Genomic DNA, 23,942 nt, shown 5'->3' with positions numbered 1-23,942 from the left:
GTATAAAGCTAATATCAAGTATTTCCTTTAATCCTAGAGGTAGTTTAAAACTGCACGTCCTCACCATCCTCTCACCAGTCCCTAGGCACATATACAAGCCCTCTGACCTTCTGCAAGGGCATGTCTCCTAGTGGCTTACTAGTTTCTAGGCATGTTCCCCCAGCCCCCCCCCCATACAATGATGAGTATACTTCCATCCAGAGGACTAGGTCCATTGTTACACAAACTAGTAACCATTCCCCACCAAGGCAGAGGTAATCCATACCCCATCCAGAGGTAATCAGCAGGCATGGGAGACTCAAGGTCCTGGAATAGAGCTGAGGTTTGCACCGGAAATATCATAATTGATGTTTTGGGACCCCAACACTGGGGGCATTTTTATTTTTCTCAATAATTATACTTTAACCAGTTGATTAACATATGCTCAAATAACTTGAATGAGGCTTCCAAAAATACAATGCCAAGTGCAAAGTCTCCATTCATCAGGTAACACAATTTTCAGGTTTCCAAAACCAGGTTTTGCATAGGCTTTGTATCCTTGGGAAACTCCCAAACAAGGTTCAAATGGGAGATCAAAAGGTATTCTGCTCAACAAAGGATGGGTTAGGGCTAGGTGCTCTCACTCTGGCATTAGGTCAGCAGAACTCTGCAACACTGGCTTTTCTGAAATGTGAAATGAAGAGGTCAAATGTGAATATATGTAGCATTCCTTTTAGCATGGCTATGTTAAAATTCCAAGACCCAGGGGCGTGGTGGTGCATGCCTTTAATCCCAGAACTCAGGAGGCAGAGGTAGGTAGATCTCTGTGAGTTCAAGGCCATCTTGGTCTACAGAGCAAGTTCCAGGACAGCCGGGACAGTTACACAGAGGAACCCTGTCTTGGAAAAAAAATAATCCAAGATCACAGTGACCATGAGGCCCTAAGTACATAAGCACACAATCCAAAGGAATCAGACATATGCTGCCCCTTAGAATAATCAGACTTGTCTATGGCCAAAGCATTTGGGAGCATAGGATAATTAGACCACACTTTAATGAAACAACTATTTGGCCAGCCTTACTGACAATAACAGATTATGGTCTTGTATATTAATCACTATGATTTGGGCATAAGAAGTGTGATTTGCAACAATGAGCTATCCAAGGAGCCTTCTTTAGAGAAGAGCTTTGCATAAATTTTTTTAACCATATACAGTAATTTTTAAAAGATACATTGTTAACAAATCAGTATGCATGTTTCTCAAGTGGAGTTTATTTGCCACGAGATAACAAAAAGGCATGATTCTTATGGTCTCACTTTAAAATGAAAAAAATGAGGAGTGTCACTTTTAATTATTAATAACAGTTCACAGGAACTTCTGCCCAGATAATCCCACTTCTATTTGCCCTGTAATTTTAATAGGACTTGGGAAAGCTCTACTTTCCTAATTATATTTTACATAAGATAATATTAAAATGAGCTTCTATTTGCTAATCACTTATGAACAAAATGGTAGACAATATGGCTATTAAATGTTTTGATGGTAATAGAAAGTTGAATTCTGGGTTTTTGTTTGTTTGTTTTTAATAATTTGTGGATTACCCATAACAGGGAAGATGCCTGAATAGATAATCTACAATTAAACACACATAAACCAACAGATGACGAAAATGTCAGCAACCTTCTCTGTAAGGGAGCACAGCTGGGCAAGGATGCTAAGAGATGCTGAAGGGGATACAGGGATGGCTGAAACCAGAACCATTAGTCAGTAAAGGCTTCGTGCTGATGCTCTCCTACAGCACATTTCTGTAACATCTTTACAAATGTTCCTGGACCAGCTGTTTTATCGAACAGCACAGGCTTTTATGATCTCTCTTTTTGTCTCATTCATTCTCTTTAGTAACATTAGCAAAGAGGTGAGTCTTAGACCCCTAAAGTCTCTACTTACTTAAGGATCAGAATCATGCAGGTATTTTCAATATTTTAATGAATTTCAGAAATATATTGTAATTTGTATTTTCACATGAAGCATTTGCTTTGTTGGGCAGCTTTTACAAGGTTTAGCTGTTTCATACCCATCTGCTTTCTCCCAAGGGTGTTCCAAAGAACAGTATTTACATGGGATATAGGCTGTTTGTCAGAATGATTTTGACAAACAGTGAGAAAAATAAAGGAAAGCATGTTCTCTTGTTTTAAGACTTCTCAGCACTCTGGATAAGCCAACACCTCTCATGAATCTTGGAGAGATTAATATGAAATAACACAGCCTCTGGGCATTTTCAATGCCCAGCTAGCAGGAAGATTGTTCTGAGAAATACCCTCTGGGCACCATCCTGGCATGTATTTCTAAATGTGAAGACACCAATATGTGAACTATGAAGACTATATCTTGATTTTTTTTACTTTCATTTACTTATTTTGTAGTTAAAAAAACCTACTTCTCAAATTTGTAACATTTAAAGAAATAGATGGAGGATTTCTGCCTAAGCTGAAGAATATAGTAATGATTTTTCAAAAGTTATTTAAGCTTTGGTTGCAAATAACTACCCCTCAAATAACATTATGCTGCTACCTTAAGTATTATTTATGAAGTATCTGGTTCTGCCAAGGCAGTATGCTATGACTTATCTTTCTCTTTTGACCAAAGACATTTAAACTAGTGGTGCATCAGACAGATGGCATATAATGTGTTTTTTTGGAAAATATTACACGTATTTCTGCCAAGTAGATTGTTGTAACACCACACAGTGCACTCAATAGTATTAAACATTTTACAAAGTAACTGATATAATCTGAGTAAGATTGGCAGAGAAGGCTGGTCGTTCCAGCTACATAATTATAATATGTTCCCTTAAGGATGCTAACAGTCTGAGATATAGACCTAAGAGTTAGATATAAAATTAAGCAAAATGTCAACATTATTCCTGGGTTAATTAACAAACTATTGACTACAGAGGCAAAAAAATCACCAAGAAAAACTGACCTGATAGCAAAGTGAATCATTGTCTTACATACTAAGAAATTAGAGGATTCTCTCCAGGGTTCCAGACTCTGAAACTATTCCCCAGTCATACTGTGCCTTCCTCCACTTCCCAGGTTCATCCTCAGGCTGGGAGGATGAAGATTATGCTATTATAATTATGCTATCAGAACACAAGAACACACAAAGGAAGAGAGAGAATCCACTCTTATTTAGCAGGAAATACTTTTTCTGGGGGTATCTGCTAACTTTCCCTACCAAATATTGTTTGCCAGATTTGGGCTACATACCTGTCTTAGTGTTCTATTGCTGTAAATAGACATGTTGACTATGGCAACTCTTATAAGAGAAAGTATTTAATTGGGGCTTGCTTACAGTTTCAGAGTTTTAGCTCATTATCATCATGGCAGCACTCAGATAGTCATGGGGCTCAAGAAGTAGCTGAGAGTTCTACATCTAGAACAGTAGGAAGAGAAGCCACTGGACTTGACTTGGGCTTTGGAAACCTTAAAAATCTACCCCCAGAGGCACACTTCCAACAACAAGAACACACCAACTCTAATAAGACCACCTCTCCTAATCCTTCTCGAGTAGTTCCAGTCTCTGACTATTAAGCATTCAAATATATGAGCTGATGGGGGCCATTTTCATTCAATCACCACAATTCTTAAATCTTGGCAAATAAAAAGGGAGGGTCACTGTGATTTTCTTAGAGAAATAAGAGTATCAGTGAGCTGGGGAGTAAAGTAATCTCTTCAGCTATTGGGAGAAACAGGTTTTTGAAGACTGAAAAAACAAAAAGCAGAGAATAAATATTGAGTGCAATCACCAGCAGTGCCTTCTCTATTGCCTATTATACAGGATTCCTGGAAAATCAAACTGTGTTTTCATTTGAAAAACATATTGGACTAGTCAACGTTGTTTAGTTGCAAGGAAGATGAAAGAGGGCAAGTCTGTTGAAAGGAACCTTCTCTATGCTGTGTTTGTCATGTAAAGGAAGCAAAGAAGCCAGTGGCTTCTTTGAGCCAGACTCTGGCTACTTCTACAAATCCACCTGCCAAGCAGCATAAGAACTGAGAGATCAGAAATCACAAGAGTATTTTTGCTCTTATCTCAGCAATTAATATAGGCTGTTATTTCTTGGGTAGGAGTGAGGAAAATGATAGAAGAAACAATAGTCATTTACTCTGTGCTTGTGTTGACAAAGGTTTCTATGTTTATTGGTCGACACAGCTGGATAAATGCAAGGACTTTATTACAATGAAAAGAAGTAAGGAACGGGAAACAGATACCGTTGAACAGCCTTATGCATTCATTTTCATTCCTCTTATAATCATCCAGTACCTCCAAAGAGTCATCATTTGGGAACCTGGGTACCACCTGAATAGTGTGAAATGTCACAGTGTCAGGCCCAACATGACTCCAAGATCTGGGTTGTCATCTGTGGTGAGCTATATAATTATAACTCATGAGGGAGTAGTCTTCATTGTTTTACCTTCAAAGCCTTGTAGACAAAAGGGCAAGAGATGGATTTCCTATAGTTCAAAAAACAATGTCATTACCAAATAAAGGAAAATAATTTGGGTAGATGCATTGGTCATACTTAGCCAAGCTCCATGAGGAAATTACTTTCAGCTAAGGAAAAGGTCTTAGATCAGCATATTGATACAGGAGAGCAAACTTTTGCTCTTTAGAGACAGCATTCTTGGGTGAGAAACATCACTGAGGCAGAACTTCAGCCAGGCAAGGAGTGTTTGGTCAAGTTGTAACCTGTTTTCTATGTCATCCATGATACAATGGATGCAGATGTCTCCTTTTCTCTCTCCTTGATCTTGCAGTACAGATTTTCAGTGGAAATCTCACAGAGTATGATGTACAGCAAGAGAAAATACTTACCAACACTTAGCCATGGCCACTTGAGGAAGAGTACAAAAGAAATAGACAACATAAGTTCTTTACACAATGAATATCAACATGACTTAAAATTAAATAAGATGGCAATAGAGGGGGGTAAAGCAATAGTGTGCCATTCATTGCTTGTGTCAGTTTTTTACAATCCAAGTTTTTGAGCCAGTATCACCTAATTTTGACTATCTTCCCAAGTACTGAATCCAATCAATCTGTCATCAAATCTTTATAGTATGCTATGTGTTAGATAGAAGTCTTCATAATAAAGGAAAGATTTGATTTGAGGAACCTTACCAAAATCCTTTGTATCAAAGTCAGATGAGTAAGGTGGCCAATCAGGATAAAATCCCAGTGCAGTTATGAAATGGGATTTGTTTTTTGGACCTGAAAACTGTGAAGCATAAAACTTTAAACAACTGGGAAAAAGAAAATGTCAAAAAGGCGCCTTACAGAAGAGAAGGTTCATGACTTCCCAGAGCTAGCTTGAAGGGAGTGCCACTTTTGGGTGCTTCTATTTCCCTGCACATAGCATCCTCTCCCTTGCACTTCAACCTAGCAGGGTCGACTAAATATGGAAGAGACAAAATTGCTCTAGTAATTCAAAGGATACTGAAATCATTATGGGATAGAGTGATCAGACCAGGCCTTTCTAAAGCTGTGACCCCAGGATGTATAGGAAATCTCACATTACCGAAGGATTTATGTCTAACACTCAGAACCCACTTTTGTAAAATGAGTATGGATTTATAATCCCACCTCTAGGGAGATGGAGACAGGCAGACTCCTGAGGTTCACCGGCCAGCTAACCTAGATGATATGTGACCTTATTCCTAGAAAGACCTGAATATGTTTCCTCACTCCAAGGGAAGAACTAACGACAGACAAAAGTAAGGATACCACCCAAATCCAACTTGGTAAACTAATGTGCTCCATTGGGCTTACTTACAGGACTATGGGTGAGAGGTTAGTTATGGGAACAGAAATGATTCACTGTATCACCAAAGTTCCACCCCCAGCATGGGTAACAGCTCACAAAAATCTGGAAATCTGGAGCTCACTGTACAATCTACAGGCAACTCAGCAGGTTGAAGAGTGTCTTTTGCAGATGGCTCGCTTAGTCTGCGCATCTTCTAAGCACCTCCTCTGACCTCTGCCTCTTCTGTGCAGCTCAGCTGGTCTGCTTTATTCAGGATGCTTGGCTCGTCTGAGCCTCTTCTAAGAATTTGGGCTTGTCTGAATGTCTCTCAGCAATCTTTACTACTTGCATAAACACGATGAGACAGGGACCTAGTGAATCTGGCAAGTTTCAGGGACTTCCTAAAGCATCTGAGTTGCTTACTTCCCCAGTCGCAGGAGATTCTGCCTTTCATGTGTGCTAAGTCTTAAGCTTCCCTGAAGGATTCAAGGGGTCATCTCCCTTTGAAACATACTGAGCCTGCCTGTGCTTCTCTCTAAGAGGGAATATTTCAGTTTAGAGGAAATTGCTACAGAAAACACACACAATATAATATAAAACATAGTATGATATGTTACATGTATTATAGAACATATATTGTAAACATACATGTATCTGTATAATATATGTAAGTACTTTTTATAAAAATTAATAACACATTTGCCTGCTAACTAGATATATAGCCTTAGATATCCTCCATAACATGTTAGCAATGTGTGCATTTAGGATAACAAGGATAAAATTGTCCTTAGTTCCCAAAACCATTATTCACTTCAGAATGTGTGTGTGTGTATACATATACATATATATATATATATATATACATATATATATATATATATATATATATATGGAAGTAGTAGTAACAATAGCAATAATTTAAATAATAACCATAAAGTCAAATAACAAAGACTTGGGGAGTGGTGCGGCATCATGGTATAAAATGAAGAAGAGAAAGTCAGCTGCCAAATAGGATTATAAGAAAAACTTTCAGTCTCCTCCATTCAGTTGTTTGAGGAGAAAAGACCAGTCTAGCTTCGTAGTGTTTTTACCAGGAATTTAAAAAGAAAACATGCCCTTTAAAAGTGGGATTTCATTTCTTGCTTTTATTTCACAAGGGTTAGTCACCCCAGAATCTGTGCCCTGGGAAAAGTAATTCATTTGGGCTAGGATGAGCCCAGTGTTCTCTATACAGAGCAAAGCCTGGGCTGAACGCTCAGGTGCAGCAGCACAGACCTGTGTGTGCCTTATGTTTAGAGGAATGAAACCCTCACACCAAGGTATTGGAAAATACAATTGCCACAGACACTCTGTCCTTGACTCTGTTACTGGCAAAATCCTGAGTCTAGTCCATATGGACTGATGCTCAGACCAAAGGTGAGATACTGCACTCTGTCTCCTGGGTAGAGGCAACTGTCACCCTCTCCAGGACTTTCCTACTCTGTCAGCAAGGTTGGAGAGGTATGAAGTCTAATTTTTTAGACATGTATGACTGCTCTGCTTACATGTTTGTCTGTGCACCATGTACCAGCCTAGTGCCCATAGAAGTCTGCAGATGGCATTGCATCTCCTAGAACTGGAGGTACAGATCGTTTCAAGCTGCCAGTAGATGCTGGGGATCCAACCCAGATCCTCTGTAAAAAAATGAGTGCTCTTAACTGCTGAGCCATCTCTTCAGCCCTGAGAGTTGTTAATTTTAGAGATGGTTATGTTAGTTCAACTTTCCAAAGTTGGGAATGGCAGGGAGCAGAGTATATATAGCACAGGTTTTCTTCCAATACAGCCACGGAAGGTCCCCCACCTAGTTCTGGAAGATATGGTTTTGTTTCTGTCCTCTCTCCACATAAATAGCATTTCTTGGTTGCACTGGGCTGTCAGCTGGAGGCCAATTTTTGCCATTTAGAGAAGTGGATGTTTTCATGTCTACAGAACTGCATAGAGATGCCGTGTTGTTTCATGGACACCCTGTGTTGTGAATACCTGGGAGTCTGAAACACAGCACTTCCCTGCAGCGATGGAACAATTCTAACTCATCTTCCTGCTCCCACCCTGCTATTGCCAGGGTTTAATTTGTTTGACTCATTTGTATGCCAGTGTCTTTAGGATTAAGAAGGAATAAGAACTCTAGCCCCTCTCTAGCTTCCCACAGCTTCCACTCTGTTCCTGGCAGTAGAAGATGATGAGACCACAGTGCCATTGCTTGTGGCAACACCTCAGAATGGCAGGAGCTTATTACTAGCCAATTTGAGGTGCATTCTGATCTAACTTAATTCCAGATTAGACATCTGGCTCTTTAGTAGTGCCAGAAGCTCTTGCTTGAACCTTTTCCAGATCCACAAAGGCATCTAATATTTCTTAGGATTGGGTCTCCCCTCCCCACACAGAGACCATACTTCAGAATTTGTTTTCATGAACTGAAAACTAAATTAACAGGTTGTCTAAGCCCCATGCTGTCCATGTTCTAAAAACATCTGTTAGCTATGACAATTAAGATGGTATCTACTTGTCCAAGTTGTTTCAATGGGAAGTGTAGAAACACACTAAGAGTTGATCCCACTCCTGGTAATGGATATCCTTGGGGAGTGATAGTTCTCTGCACCCTACATTATTGTGCACCAGAGCACTGTCTACTTTCATAAACTAGTTTTTCCCTGAATCAGAGCAGACATCCATCCTTAAGGTATCCTCTGAGCCAAATCTCATCTCTGCCTGCACTCTCCAACAGCTTTGCCTCAATCAGAGGGCAAACAAGTTGATTACCTAGTTACAGCTCAGAGAGAATGAATTTTTTATTCTCCTCTTAATAGTCTGGACACTTTGTCATTCTCTCTATCTACCCATCAATCTGTCAGGTGACTAGATTAAGTACCAGTCACCAGAGGGACCATGTTTCTCTAGTAAGAACTTATTATGTACTGAAGATACATAGTCCACCTATCAGGCAGGTAGCAGGTAAGGGCTGCTAAGAGCTTTTAAAGGTAATCTACTGTTTTCATTCTCCCTTCCCCATCCTACCTAAGTCTGCTGTGTGTCCATCTTCACTTATTCTCTGTACCTGTCACAAGTTATTTCATGTTAATGATCTTCTCCTCTGTGTCACTCCTTCTCTCTTATTATCTGGCTCTCCCTGCCCTTTACTTGGCTTCCTGAAATTCATCTCTGTACTTCCAACATCATTTCTTTACTTTGGTGGTACAATCTAAAAACCACATAAAAATCTAATAAGAATACATCCTTCTTCCTAACAGAATTTTCATTCTATTTTGAAAAGTGTTAAATCTGACTTTATTGATTACCTGAAAGATGGATTTCTCTCCTTATAAAATTTATAGTAATGTATTTATAGAGCTTATTAACCACTTCTGGTTTTGGTTAGAGAAATTCATGCCTTATGTGTAGGTTAGTCTCAAGATCTCTATAATATTGAACATTCAAAGGCCAAGAGTAGGCTCTACTCATTTTTTTAACTTCCTAAATGTCAAGGTGGGTCTGTTACATAGAATAAGATGTGTTTCTATTGAGTTGGCAGGCACCAAGGCAGAATAGTGTGACTTCTGAGTTGGGGTAACAGTCTGACTTCCCAGACTATGGGGTAGCAAATAAAAAAATGGCTCACAGCTTACTTGTAATTTTTTTTAATTTCAGGAATCATCTAACTTTTGCAACATAAATAAGCAACTACATTCATGATACACATAGATGAGATGGGCTTACCCATCTTGATTGACAAACCATATTTCAGATGGACTTATTCATTCCCTGTCTTTCCAATATGCATCAAATGCTAGTATGTCTTGGTGATCATGTTTGCCCCCTGTCTTTCAGATTTCCCATTTGTAAAAAACAGAAACCACTATTCAATGGGAACACATGCTTTCATATCAGGTGCAATGATAGGCATTGATTCTAACTCTTACAATAGTAAAATAAGATGGTTTTGTTTCCAAATAAAGATCAATTGCAGACAGACAACTGCTAAAGTTCTCACTGCAGAACAGTATTTGACCTCTACTCATATGAGGGGTCAGGGATCACCATCACTGGGGCTCTCAATTTGGTTAGCTTTTGCTGTACTCCTCATCTAGGACACAAAGGAGAATCTGCTGTGCCTGCCCTAGCCCCCAAGCAGAGTTTCTGCATCCTGCACTGGTCCTCGTTTCCCTTTGTCTTTAGCTGAAGTTTCTCTTACTTATTGCCTCCTCGGCTAGCAAATTTAATCTTGCTCTATATTGTATTCTGGCAATGTTGCACTCCAATCTGTGTAGAGAATGAGGGGCAATATGGTTCGCTAATGAGAAAATCTACATCTCACAGACAGGACCTATTTGTTCTCGGTTGCTTGAAAATTGTTGACCATAGGCAAGAGCCTGTCTGCTTTTGCTGTGGTGCACACTCTGTTCTTCACTCCCTTGTGGGGTGGTGAAATGCTGGGATTTCAGCTCGCACATACTGGGCTTTTGATTCAAGCCTCCCTGGGGAGTGGATGGGAGTTCTGTGAAGGATATGGGAGGGTGGGATGGAGAGGGAACAGGAAATAATTTAAAAAAAAAAGATGTTACTGCTTAGTGCCAACTTAGTGCCTGGTCTCCCTTGAAGTTGGTGGCCCTGTTTCAGCAGATATTTGTAATTGATTGTAATTAAGTAAACGATTCGTTTGAAGTGACTCCACATTTTTGTACACTACACACTTGAAAACAGTAACTGGGATGCTGGAAACATTTTCTACGTGACAAATGCTAGTGCTTTTAGTCTGAATCACTTTTCTTCTGAAGTAAAGGAATTTAGTTTTAATTTTTCAAGAAAACGTTCCACTAAGAAGCTGTGAGGATGGCACTGTTGGTACAGTGCTTGGTGCAGGCGTGAATACCTGAGTTCAGATCATCTTCAGCACCCATCTAAAGACTGGGCTTGGTGGCACCCATCTGATGATGCCATGGGGAACGTGAAGACAGGAGGTACTTTGGGACATGCTTGTCATCTGGTCCAGCTGAATTGGTGATCTCCAGGTTCAGTGAGAGCTCAAAAATCACAGAATAGGGTAGAAAGTAAGTAAGGAAGCCAGGAAGATACCTGATATGAACTGACTCCTACATGTAAATGCACATACTCATACATACACACAGGGACACTCAAACATGTATACAACACACACACACACACACACACACACACACACACACACACACACACACAGAGAGAGAGAGACATACATATACACACACAGAGACACACACAGAGACACACACACACATACAGACACACACACACAGACACACACACACAATTCTCTACTAGAAGTGAATACAATTTCATCATTTGGCATGATAAAAGCATGTTATTTTGCCAGGCAGTGGGGGTACACACCTTTAATCCCAGAACTTGGGAAGCAGAGGCAGGCAGATCCCAGTGAGTTTGAGGTCAGCCTGGTGTACAGAATGAGTTCCAGGACATCCAGGACTGTTACACAGAAAAAACCTGACTCAAAAACAAACAAAACCCAAACGAAAGCCTGTTATTTTGGTGAATCACAGGACTCAGGGGTGTTCCTGTGCAGACAAGATGGTGTAGGCTTGGACTTAGATGCCTTGTGATCATAGGAACCCTGTTCTCTCACTAGCTTCCATCTCCTCTACTGATAAAGGAATGATATTTTATCTCTCATAGAGGGGTCATCCAGGATGAACTGAGCTAGGACATCAAAGGGACCACTACATAGTCAGTTGTTTCTGTCTTTCCTGACATGGAAATCATTTTGTTCGGGATGAGTCTTGGACAACCTCTTGCAGGTTCTAGTGTTTTATCTATACCTGCTGATGTGATATGGACAGAAATATCCAGTATTAATTTTTACTTCATTTCGTTTGTTTCTAAAAGGATAGTCTGTGCACTTTGCGTAGAGTTTAGATAAGAAAAAAACCCACAATTTCTTGACTAAGATTCTCTATTAAGGTCATGCATCAGAGTAAGTGTTGGCAGTTCCTACATAGTGATTCGAAAGGAATCTGATGACATGTAAAAGATGTTCTCTTGTCAGTCTTCATCCTTCTACAGTGAGCAAACATCAAAGACCATGCCTTCAAACCGACTCAGGCACCTTCCCAACTTTAAAAATCAGCAAATGAAAGAGATTACACAAATCAAAACTCGTCTGAAATAGTATTTTGGTTGTCATGATTTCAAATGCAGTTTTATCACTTTGTAAGGTTAAAATGTACAGTTTTGTTTTTACCTTATTTGAAAGTAGTATGTGACTGATTGAATATTCTATCTACATTAATATCTAACAAAGAATAACAGCAGTTCCCATCTACTAACGAAAAGCAAGAACCAGCAAGAAGCTCTCCCCATCAGTCATTATACAGATGCTGAAATACCACAGACAGAATAAGGGTAACACTAGCCCTGGATTAGCGGCAATATTGCACTTACCAATCAGCATTGTTTATGGGGTACACATCCAGAGTGGGCTGAAGGAGTTTGAGGAAGATGGTATTTATCCATAATTGCTTCTATTTTCTGTTTCCAAATCAAACGTGCACTGTGGAAATTTTTTTCCTAGAACAGTTTCACGATGCCACCAAATGCTTCTTGTATATCCCAGCTTTTTTCTCTCTTTCGAATCAGCAGCCCTGAGATTATGACACCTGACATTTGGCCCAGGAGGACTCCCTAGAAATCAAGTGACATCTGAAGAAGTGTCACTTTGAAAAAAATAAGTCATTATATATCATATAATAAATAAATGTATGATTAACAAATATGCTTAAACCCTTTGGGAGACAGGACTGTGAGGATGGTATGATCATCCTTTGATATGTCCGGTTAATCTCCTCTGTTGCAAATCTTTCTCTGTCTCACTGGTCAGTTTCTAAATCACAACATGTAGACAATTTATTAATTATAAAAACTGGACCATAGCCTAGGCTTGTTGCTAACTAGGTCTTATAACTTAAATTAACCCATTTCTATTAATCCATGTATTGTCATATGGCTGTGACTTTATCTGTCCTCCAATATGTCTGGCTTCTCTGAGTCTGCTTTTGATTCTGCCTGTCTTCTTCCCAGCATCTTCTGTGTCTGTCTGTCCTGCCTTTACCTCCTGCCTAGCTAATGGCTGTTACTATAAATCTTTTTGCCAAAAGCCGCCTGAGCCCCACCGCCACGTGTGAGCTTTACGACAGCCGCCCGCCCGAGTTAGGCCCAAATGAACACACAGAGAGACTTGTATTAGTTACAAAGCTGCTTGGCCAATGACTAGGATTCTCATTTGTTAGCTCAGTCTCAATTACCATACATCTATATATTTTATGGGACTTATCCTATCGGACGCTTTATTGGTGTCCCTCCTTGCTGGTGAATCACATCATGCCATTGGAGCAGGAGCCGAGGGGAAAAGAGAGCGACACTTCTTTTTCCTCTTCTTAAATGTGAGTCTCCTTTCTATGTCACTTCCTGTCTGGAACATCACTTCTCTACTACATTTCCCAGAATCCTCTTTGACTCCTAGTCCAGCCTAACCTGCTGTCTCATTGGCCAAGCAAGTACTTTATTTATAAACATACACAGAAGTATTTCCCCCATCAAATGGCCATTTAACTTTTTTATTAAACCAGTAAGAAAGTTCCTGGGCAAAGACAAATCTTCACAGTATACAAAAAGATTACTACACAACATATCCCCCTTTTGTCTAAATAAAAAGGAAAGGGATTAATTCTAACACAGTTAAACCACAAATAATAAGAGCAATTATCAGGTAAGAATTACATTCACAATGTTAAATCCATTTTTATTTTGCAATTTAGAAGAAAATGCTACATTATTTATCCTATCTTGATGAGTCCAAAGTTCTGTACCTAATTTACCTTCTATCATAATTAAGTAAAACTATAACCATAACTAGTTGACTAGTCTTCAACTCCATCAAAGACACCAGAAGGATATAGTATTACCTGAGTAAGCAGGAAGTGCAGTGTAAACCACTTCAAAACAACAGAGACATCTGGCTGCCTAGACAGTCACCCACAGTGTCTCTGCAACATTAGCGCATACATTTTCAACCTACAGGCCTAGAATATCTGACAGACCTTTCTGTGAAGCAGGAATTTTTGAAGGATTATCCTACCCTGTCTTGAAAAAGTTTAGCAGTCACTTTCTTTTGTGTTCTGCTTGTCCAGTTTACATAGCATATTGTCAGTAGTCAAGACAAGGGGAGTTTCTTGCCCAAAAGGCTAGCTTTTTCCACAAAAAAAAAAAGACAAAGTCCATATGTAGTCTTTGATACCCATCATCCTTTTTTGAAGTAAATTGGTGCTGCCAGGAGCAGACATGTCTCATTGTCAAGAAAATCCTTATGTTATTAAAACATTTTAAATGTCATATTCTGTATGTCTTTGAAATATTTCAAGACCACCTATCGAAATATATTTCTGTATGACCTGGAAAACATAGGTAATATGACTATAAGTTTGATTGTTATAGATGACTAACTACTATCCTGAATTTTTTAATATCTTAAATCACTTTTAAAGACTAAAACTTTACATAACCTTTTCAAATGACATGAATTATCATCTAAATCCAGTCATTTCTGATTACACCAGTTTGCATCTCAGAGTCCTTAATGTAAAAGATTTTCCTAGATTATTTTTTCTTATTCATTCAATGCATATTTATAGAGCTCTGCCCACACTCCTTATGAGTAAATAACCAGAAAATGCCCCTTCATAATCACTAAGCATAACCTCACAGAATGGATACCATGACAATAAGGTATAGAGCATATTAAAAGGGAAAAAATCAAATTACAGTGAAAAGCATTAAGTATTCCATTTTCAAAGATGACATTTAACTTTTAAATGTCCTTTACACTGACACCCTTCTGTTGGGAAGAAGCATAGTGCACCCTGGAAGCAACAGACCTCTTGCAAAAGTAGCATGGGAAAAGCTATAAACTAAAAGGAAGAGAACAGGTACCACAGCAAGCATCCCTTCTCAAACAAGCCTTCCTTCTGTTGGCTTCCTGCCGTTCATTCAGCCATCTCCCTACAGAGATGTCCAAGTCACTAACACTGCATGTCTCTGCTCAAGTTAGTTCTCATAGATCTGATATGCCCTCAGTTCTAAAGGATAAATGACTGTTTACAACAGTATACATGCTCTTTAAAACAATGAATATTTAATAAGAACATTGAAACTGACTGTAGGTTATGGGGGAGTTCTCATATGTAAGTTTCTTTTCTCTGATAATAAGGCCACAACTGTCCCCATGAATGAGGTTGCCTGGTGGTAACAAAATACAACATTTTAATGGTGCATACCCAAAAGCAGACAACATACATACAGTAAGGAGTTATGTGAAGGAAGAAAGACATGGGATATAATAAATAATCAGAGTATAAGATAATAAAAACACCCTATAGTCATTGTAAAACAGGTGGGTAGCAATTGGTTTAAGAAAGGACCTGGCAAAACTACTCTTCAGAAATGAGCTTTGTTGGGAGAGAGGGCACTGATGCCACAGCCATGATGGACCTTTGCAGTGGGAGAACATTAAAAGAGGAACAATATTTTGTATCAGAGACAAGATGGCTAGGCCTTACAGGTAGGATGAGGTGTCCCTTCAAAACCTGAAGAGGATCTCCATTAAAAGGGTTAGCTTATAATCAAAGAGAAATAGCTGCTGTTGACAGAATGATGGCTGTGCGAGAAGACCTACCAAAGGGCCTTCAGAAAAATCTCCTGTATGAAAGGAAATATCTGACTTTTATATCTTCTTAGGAGATGGCAGGATGTTCAACACCATGTGATTAACTTCAACACACATAGCCTACGTAATAAAGACGATGGGGGAGTTAGATTTCATTAGTTGTTAGGCCACAGCAAAGAAGAACTTCTTAACTCTATTAGACAGAGAGAGAGAGAGAGAGAGAGAGAGAGAGAGAGAGAGAGAGAGAGAGAGAGAGAGAGAGAGAGAGAGAGAGCACTACAAGGGCACAGGGGACATGGACTGATTTCTTTGGACTGTGAGATCTAAAAATCATCTGACTCCTACAATGGGATGGAGAAACTAGACCAAAAAATCCAGGACCTTTCAGTCTTCGCTTGTTAGAATAAGAATGTTCCTACAGTGGAATAGAGAAATTAAGCCAAAAATCTGAAGACCATTCAGCTTTCAGTTGTTATAATAAAAAAAAATGTTCTACCATACTGATCTGGGGGCGATCAAGTTTATATAAGAAGTATATACTGTGTTATCACACATTAAGGAGGGTTACCTTGAATTTTGCAGTAATAAAATAACTCGACTAAATTCATTCATAATGGAATACTCAGCTGGCCAGAAAAAGCAAACCAAACAAAACAAAAACACTGCCTTCCTCAAAGCAGCTGATCCAGTCTCCTGACACATCAACGGAATAGCATATACTTGGGATCATTTAGAACAGGAAAGCCTTTTAAGGAGAAAATAGTCACATCCCTACAAAGATACATGGGTCTCACTATTGTGCCAGTAGCATCCGACAGGGTTACCCTTCTGCATCCAATAAAATAAAATAAACAGTTCATTCTCAGAGAAAGAGGAGATGGACATGCGTTCCCCAAACTTCTCAACTAAATTCTGATCACCCAAATAATCCCCTCCCCACCTCTCACTTTTAACCTCCCAGCACCAATTTGGTATAATAGCAACCCTACAATGTTCTTCGTTGAACTGCTACAATTAAAATATTTGTATTCTGCACATGTGAGAAAAGAAGAAAATCTCACTTCAATTACCACAGTTAAGAAGTCTGAAGTAATTTTCCCAGCTAGCGTTTGGCCATTCCGTTGAGATTGAAGGAATCTGGTACAATAATAGTCCTTATTAATTCACCCTCTCTCTCTTCATTTTAAAAGAATATTATAATTCCTTTGTGATGCAAATTGTTTGGGCAGTGTGATGGTGCTGCGCCTTGTGACTAAAAAGTCACAGGCTCCAAGGACAAAGTGTTGCAGAACAATGGCTAACATTTACTGCCTGGCACTTCTGGAAATGTTCTCCTCAAGATAATTTTTATTTCTGATCCACTTTGCTTTTTTTTTTCTTTTTTTCTTTCTTTCTTCTTTTTTTTTTTTTTTGTCTTTCCCAAAAGGGATTTAAGTTAATTACTTTTTCTAATGTGACTTTGATATTTCAGTTTCCTCAAATCTTCCAAGGAATATGCAGGCAACACACCATCCTAGTTCCTCCATCTTCCCAGGAACTTGATATTAAATATGGGTGTCACACTGGAAAATTCCACCAGAAGAAAAAGCTAAATGATGTATAAAATTTGCATTAGTAACATCTCATTAACTTACCATCTAGAAGGCTTTTAGTACATGATTTTCACCATTCATGACATTGTTTTGGTGTCTTTCTTTGTTGTTTTCTGACATGGTAGTTCTAAACCTTGATAAGTATTAATGACTTCCATCAAAATGATGCAGATAAACTCTCTCTCTCTTTCTCTCTCTCTTTCTCTCTCCCTCCCTCTCTCTCTCTCTCTCTCAAGAAAAAATAAATTAAATCAGATTAATCTATTATTTCTTCCTTACTGCTTTCTCTTTGGAAACAGCTTAAACAGCACATCATTTAATTCACAGAAGTATTTGCCTTGTCCTTTAAAACATTCATATTATGTAATCTACTGACTGTGAAACCAAATAGACCTACCTGTAAACAATTTCAGTTTGGGACAGAAAGAACCTCATTGGGTCAAGGGACTTACTGCTAAGTTTGAAGATTTGAGTTTGATCTTAGGGACTCATTTTTGTTTGTTTGTTTGTTTGGTTGGTTGGTTGGTTGGTTGGTTGGCTTGTTTGTTTTGCTTTTTTGAACAAGGTTTCTCTGTGTAGCTATGGCTGTCCTGAAACTTGCTCTGTAGACCAGGCTGGCCCTGAGTGCTGGGATTAAAGGCATGTACCACCACTGCCTGACTGGTCTTAGGGACTCATATGGTAGTATTGAAGAACTTACTTCTCTACACAGAGAAACCCTGTCTCGAAAAAAAAAAAAAACAAAACAAAAAACCTATTTCCACAAGTTGTCCTCTGACCTCCATGTGACACAAGCACATACACAAATAAAATTTTAATTTCTTAAAATTATTTTTAGTTACATTTAATTAAGCATAGCACTTTTACAGGCCACCAGGATGCTAATGACTGTGTAAATACATACAGCCACATTCACATTCAAACATGAGGTGTTATAGTAGGTACTTCCAGAGCAAGATTACAAGTTTGGAAATATCTGCTTGAGAATAAAAATAGCCCCATAGATGATGTAAGATAGTATCAAATAAAAGTAGTCCTAACATCTTTTGGCAGAGTGGGCTATACCTTTAAACTGTGAACCAAAAGAAACCAACTTTCCCTTATGTTTCATCTTTCAGAGCATTTATCACAGTAAGAAGAACATTAACTAAGACAGAGAACTAAGGTTTTTTTATTACTGAATGTATTTCTAAATATATTACAAAACCAGGACCTATTTTTTTACTCGTGCAATGTAACATGATGCGTATCACAATGTTTGCAGAGAACAGATATTGAATATGGATCCAATAGAGCCTATATCATTAACTTCCATCTATCAGAAAATAGAAGAGAAGTGAAATAGTTCATTGGAGAAACTGTGAAATAAAAAGAGAAAACCAGAATTAAGGGCATTTTCTAAGTCAATTGCCATGTTTCTCCTAAAGATTGATCAAAACAGATGAAGGGGGATGAGGATAATACTAAAGAGAAAAAAGTAAACACAGAGGCTAAACAGATGCAGAATTGGGTGGTTAATATGAACGTGTGAACTACAAAAACATGTGTGCAATAATTAGAAAAGTTCACTCCGCACTGGACATGCTACATAGCCATTATTGCTAAAGCCTAGGTGAGAAGATCTTCTGTGACATTAAAGGAAATAAATGTCTGTATTTTCAGAAATTAATCTCAGAGTATATAAAAACACCACTGTGATTCTCCTTTTAAAAAAATAGCAAAGGAAAGAAGTCAAGCAAATTTACTAAAATCTTCAAAATTATTGAACCTAAGTGGTACATTTATGAGGATTCCATGCTGTGGAATATTAGCTGAAGACATGCTACGTTTATGCTATGGACCATTTCCTTAACGATGCAAAGCTGTGTTGCATTCTTTTATGCTGCATTTGTTGAACTCTGTGAAGCTGTGTCCTTTGCCTGTCTAAAACACCTGACTTGTCTAATAAAGAGCTGAACAGCCAATAGCTAGGAAAGAGAGGGGATAGGTGGTGCTGCCAGGGAGAAAGAATAGAAAAAGAGAAAGAGAGGGGGGTGAGAAAAGGAGAAGACAATGCCAGGGGCCAGCCACCCAGCCAGACATGGAGGAAAGAAAAGATAAACAAAGATGGAGAAAGATAAAAGCCCAGAGGCAAAAGGTAGATGAGATTATTTAAGGAAAACTGGCTAGAAATAAAACAAGCTCAGGCTTGAATAAGAAAGAATAAATCTCCATGTGATTATTTGGCAGCTGGGCAGCAGGCCCCCTAAGAGTAAAGCATTAAAATCAACAAAAATGACACATGGTCGTGGTACATGCCTTTAATCCCAGCACTCTGGAGGAAAAGAAAAAAAAAAAAAGTTAAAACAAAGCTCTGTAATTTTGAGGCCAGTCTAGTCTACAAGAGCTAGTTCCAGGACAGCTAGGGCCACACAGAGAAACCCTGTCTCAAAACAAACAAACAAACAAACAAAACAAAAATAAACAAAAAAAACCTACAACCCTCACTCAATGCAGTGGGTGGCTATAGGATTTCTTTTTACTTATATTTTTTTTCAAGTCCCTTATTCCCACTTAACACTCTTCCCTCAAAGTATTGCTGCATCTTAATGAGGAAGAATAGCACTATTGTGTGTGGTAGCTGTGCATCATGAGATGAGCTGGTTTCCCACTCCCATTAAGTTCTGTCCTTGGACACCGAATAGATTCTGATAGTGTTTCTCTAATTTCCTTGAGGCTCTGCAACTGGGAGCCTATGTTAATTGATAAGGCCCCTTACACTTTGAAATTTCCATTATTAGACAGCCTTTGATCAAAACACATTTGTTTGGCTAATATCAATTGTACATAATTTTACCCGATCCCGGCGTTTACTGATGGTAATCATGTACTAGCAAGAAAGCAGGGGCAGTAATTGATCACATTTGCTCTGACTCAGAGAGAGGCACAGTGATCAGTCTTAGAGGACTGCTTTAATGAATCAAAAATGATGGATGCCAGGTACCTTCAGGACTCCTGCCTGGGCTTCCTGGGTGTGCTTGGAGCAGGATGCCCAAGGTGCAGACACAGCAATATTTGGAAGCAGGCAAGGCCACTCTCAGAGACTCATTTACCTTTTCTGTAAAATGCAACACTGTTTTCATCATTGCCCTTTCCTGCTGAAGACTTAGCAATGCTAATTCCTAGGCTTGCCTGCATTTTTCCCAGTGGTTAATTTTAATCCTTTTCCTTTATTAAGTTTCATTTTCCAGCTTTTTTTTTAAAAGCAATTAATGAAATGGCTTAAAGGCTAAATGAGAGAAAATCTTATATTCTTAGGAGACTGTCATTTTCTTATTTATGGTTATAATTTTTGTGCTCAGAGAAAAGGAAGGACGAGAACGCAGTTCGATAATGAAGTAAAACACTGTTCAAGGCAGAGGCACATGTGTGGTATCAAGTGGAGTGGTTCCAGAAACACTGAATCTGGTGTCTCCAATTTGTCATTGTTTATGTTTCACTGGGTTCTAGTGTGCAGTTTTGTTTGCATGTAATCTAGCTTTGGGTAAAGCTCATGTCTGAAAAAAAGGGGGGAAGGGGATAATTCAGTTGAAGGTCATCGTGGAATTTTAATCATAGAGGTTAGAGAACAAGGAAGGTGCAAAGCTTGTCAGTGGTATGATTCGTAAATGGCTGGGTCTCCGATGGCTCTAGTCAAACTGAGCAGCACTGGAGAAAAGGTGAGGTTCGAAATGCATGTTCAAAAGCCCTGTGTGTATGCATTCATCCTCTCCATGCCATGCTTCACAGCAGACCCCACTAATCTCCCCAAGGCTCCTGCTCTGTGACCTACCTTTCAAGGCTCCTTCTAAACCATGAGTTCTTTACCCCCATCTTGAAACCCGTTGCCTTTCATTTACATTTTGGTTACACTGCTGGTCTAGGCCTTAACACACTTGATTATTTTACTTTCTTATATTGAAGTGTGGTATTTATGTAGGATTCTAACTGTAAACAAGGAGTTAGACAAGTCTTGACAAGAGCATCATCTGTGTACTCCAATCCTTTGCCATGAAAACAGAACACTACTTACAGCCTAAAGAGTTCTCTGAGACCTTTCCTACGCTAGCCCTGCCCTGGGATCTGAGACAATGGCTGATCTGACCAGACTAGTTTCACCTGCTTGAGAACTTCATAACAATACAGAAAATGTTCCCAAAGATTGGCTTTCTGCTCTAGGAACATTTTTGACTGTTGCTCTTGTATAAACCTGAATTAAAAAAATCTGATTTTCAGTTTATAGGAATTATGGAGGTCTCTTGATTTTTAAAACTAACACTGCTATGAACAGTCTTGTCAAATTCTTTCCATGAGAGCTAGAGAGATGGCCCAGTGGTTAAGAGCACTGGCTGCTCTTCCAGAAGACCAGGGTTCAATTCCCAGCACGCATATGCAGCTCACTCTTGTCAGTAGCTCCTGTTCAGAGGATGGACACAAATGCACACAAAATGAAAGTTAAATAAATTTAAGAAAAAAACTTTTTTCTGTGAACCAGTTTTTTTTTTTTAAAGTTCCACCTAGGAGTGGCATTACAAGGTCATGTGGTTAAATTTTAACTAACTTTCAATTTTTATTGATGTTTAGGAGAATAATGAGAAGCACTTTTCCAAAGAGGTTATGTCAATTTACATTTCCTCCTACAAAGCCATGGGGTTCCAGTCACCCCTCTCCCTCAATATTTGGTGTGGTGTCATCTGAATTTCAGTCTCATCCACCCTAGTAGATGTGTAGCAGGATGTGGTTTTAATATGAATTTCTAGTGACTAACTATGCTGATCACTTTGAATGTCTTTGGTCACTGTTATCAGCCTTTTAAAAAATTATTGTTATTATTAAATGTCTATTGAAGTCAGTTTTCTTTTTAAAAAATTATACTTTGTTGATGACTTATAAAAGAACTTTAACCCAGTTCCCCATTCAAATACTAGATATGGCACATTCCTTCAAAGTGACGTGGCTACAGAGATTTTAAATCTAAGTATTTTCATGCAAACGTGTATTTGAATGCTAGTTGGTGATGTCTTTCTAATTTCTTAGCGATATATTTTAAGGAATAGAACCTTTAAATCCTATTAATTCTAATAAAACTTTTTTGGGGACTGGTCCTTTCACTGTATTGCCTGATGGAAACTATTTTCTATCTACCAATGCAACAAAGATATCATACTTTGCTTACTTCCATTTTTATAAATCTCAATTTTATATTAGTTACTGAGTGATATTAAATTAATATGTACCTATGGCATGAGGGTTGGAAAACATTTTTTCCCTTGGGGGAAAATAAACTAAGAAAAGTTGACATTGATGAAGGGCAGGGGGGGAAAGCCAGAATTATTTTATATAAGCCCAGAAGGGAGTATTGGAAAAATACAGAAAATCCAAGTTGATCCAGCCAAGGACAGAGAACTGTGCATTAACCACTCCCAGAGACCCAAAACTTTCATGGTGTGTGGTTCCTAGATAGTGATTGACACAAAAGGTTAGACTGTGATGAGAGTGAATGCATTCTCTGCAACATAAAGTCTCCTTCCCCAGTGCACGAATGCAACACACACACACACACACACACACACACACACACACAGAGAGAGAGAGAGAGAGAGAGAGAGAGAGAGAGAGAGAGAGAGAGTGAGAAATAAACAGGCAAAAACAGACTGCTTATCAAAAGCGTTATAAAAGCAATAAGAACACAAAGTGTTGATTGTGTCTGACCAAATGGGCACACCTCTGAGTTAGTTTAGCAGATATGTATTTTAAATGCTTATAACAAACACAGTTTCTAAAGGAGGTGCTCACAGTCACAGTGATAAAAATCCTTTGAATGAATCCTGAGAGACTCTATACGAAACCCCACCTTGTTCCCACTGAAAAATTTCATCTCACTACTGTGTATATTTTTGGTTTGTTGTGCTGTGCACTTAACAAGCCTACCAGACAATTTCATACTAACCAGATGCAATGACAGTGCCTATTGCTTCTTTATCCACCCTCCTTGTCAGTTTTATTAGCTGTTCCTGACCAATGGATACTGCTACGAGAAGCCTGACTATTCATACTCTTTTACCAAAAGGAAACTAAGTAAGTGCCTCAAAGTTCAATATTGATGTTTATCAATAGGATATAGATAGATAGATAGATAGATAGATAGATAGATAGATAGATAGATAAATGTGGTTATTCTCAATAGGTGATACACACATACATATAATACATTCATATATATGCACATATATATGAAAATTTGCTCTCCCCACCTCCAGTCTCACTGATTCCATTTTACTTTCTCTTCCCCTTCTGGCTTCTTTGCCTCTATGATGGAGTCTTCAGCTCCTCAACAGCCACCATGGTAGGAAACCGAGTCATAGCCAGCAGGCGCCCCACTGCTGAAAGCTATTAGTGCCAGTGTTGTTAATGACTGAGCCAGTTGAGTGTGCTGATTTAAGAGAGAGACTTATTCCTCAGCGCTCCCTGGGGCCTTGTTCTTAAATGAGATGCCTAAGCTGTTTACTCCTATGGAATAAGGAGTATTAACCACTAACCACCACACTTCATACATCAGCACATTGAAGTGAAATGATGAAGAGCTTAAGCACATATCCCCAAACCTTCAGTTAGAAAAACCCCATGCCCTGAAGAAATCCAGCACCCCAAATTTTTGCCTCAGGAAGCTGGATAACAATGCCATTTACTCTGGTTATAAATATTCTTTTCTTCTGGGGACTAGAGCATGAGTGAGGTACAGTTAAATTTTTTTCAGGAACTAAACACATTAGAAGTAACCTACAAAATCAATACCAATTACT

At 38.7% G+C, this 23,942-nt stretch overlaps 1 protein-coding gene and 1 long non-coding RNA gene across 3 annotated transcripts in view; one reads left to right on the top strand and one right to left on the bottom strand.

Annotated features, from left to right (window-relative positions):
- The window catches only part of Cntnap2 (contactin associated protein 2), a 1,481,094-nt gene that overhangs the window by 920,929 nt on the left and 536,223 nt on the right, over window positions 1-23,942 (top strand). The gene's annotated exons all lie outside the window — the stretch shown is intronic.
- LOC107977428 lies at window positions 9,374-13,165 on the bottom strand. 2 transcript variants are annotated; one of them, XR_003479942.2, is made up of 3 exons: window positions 13,118-13,165; window positions 12,253-12,524; window positions 9,374-10,841 (listed from the first exon to the last, which is right to left on the bottom strand). It is a non-coding gene; the product is annotated as an uncharacterized LOC107977428 (long non-coding RNA). The 2 variants fall into 2 exon arrangements; XR_003479941.2 differs by having other exon boundaries at window positions 13,113-13,160.

The sequence above is a fragment of the Cricetulus griseus genome (genome assembly GCF_003668045.3).
Source record: "Cricetulus griseus strain 17A/GY chromosome 1 unlocalized genomic scaffold, alternate assembly CriGri-PICRH-1.0 chr1_0, whole genome shotgun sequence".
Taxonomy (NCBI): Eukaryota; Metazoa; Chordata; class Mammalia; order Rodentia; family Cricetidae; genus Cricetulus; species Cricetulus griseus.
Note: the sequence above shows the minus strand (reverse complement) of the source record. Positions and strands in the feature narration are given on the sequence as shown.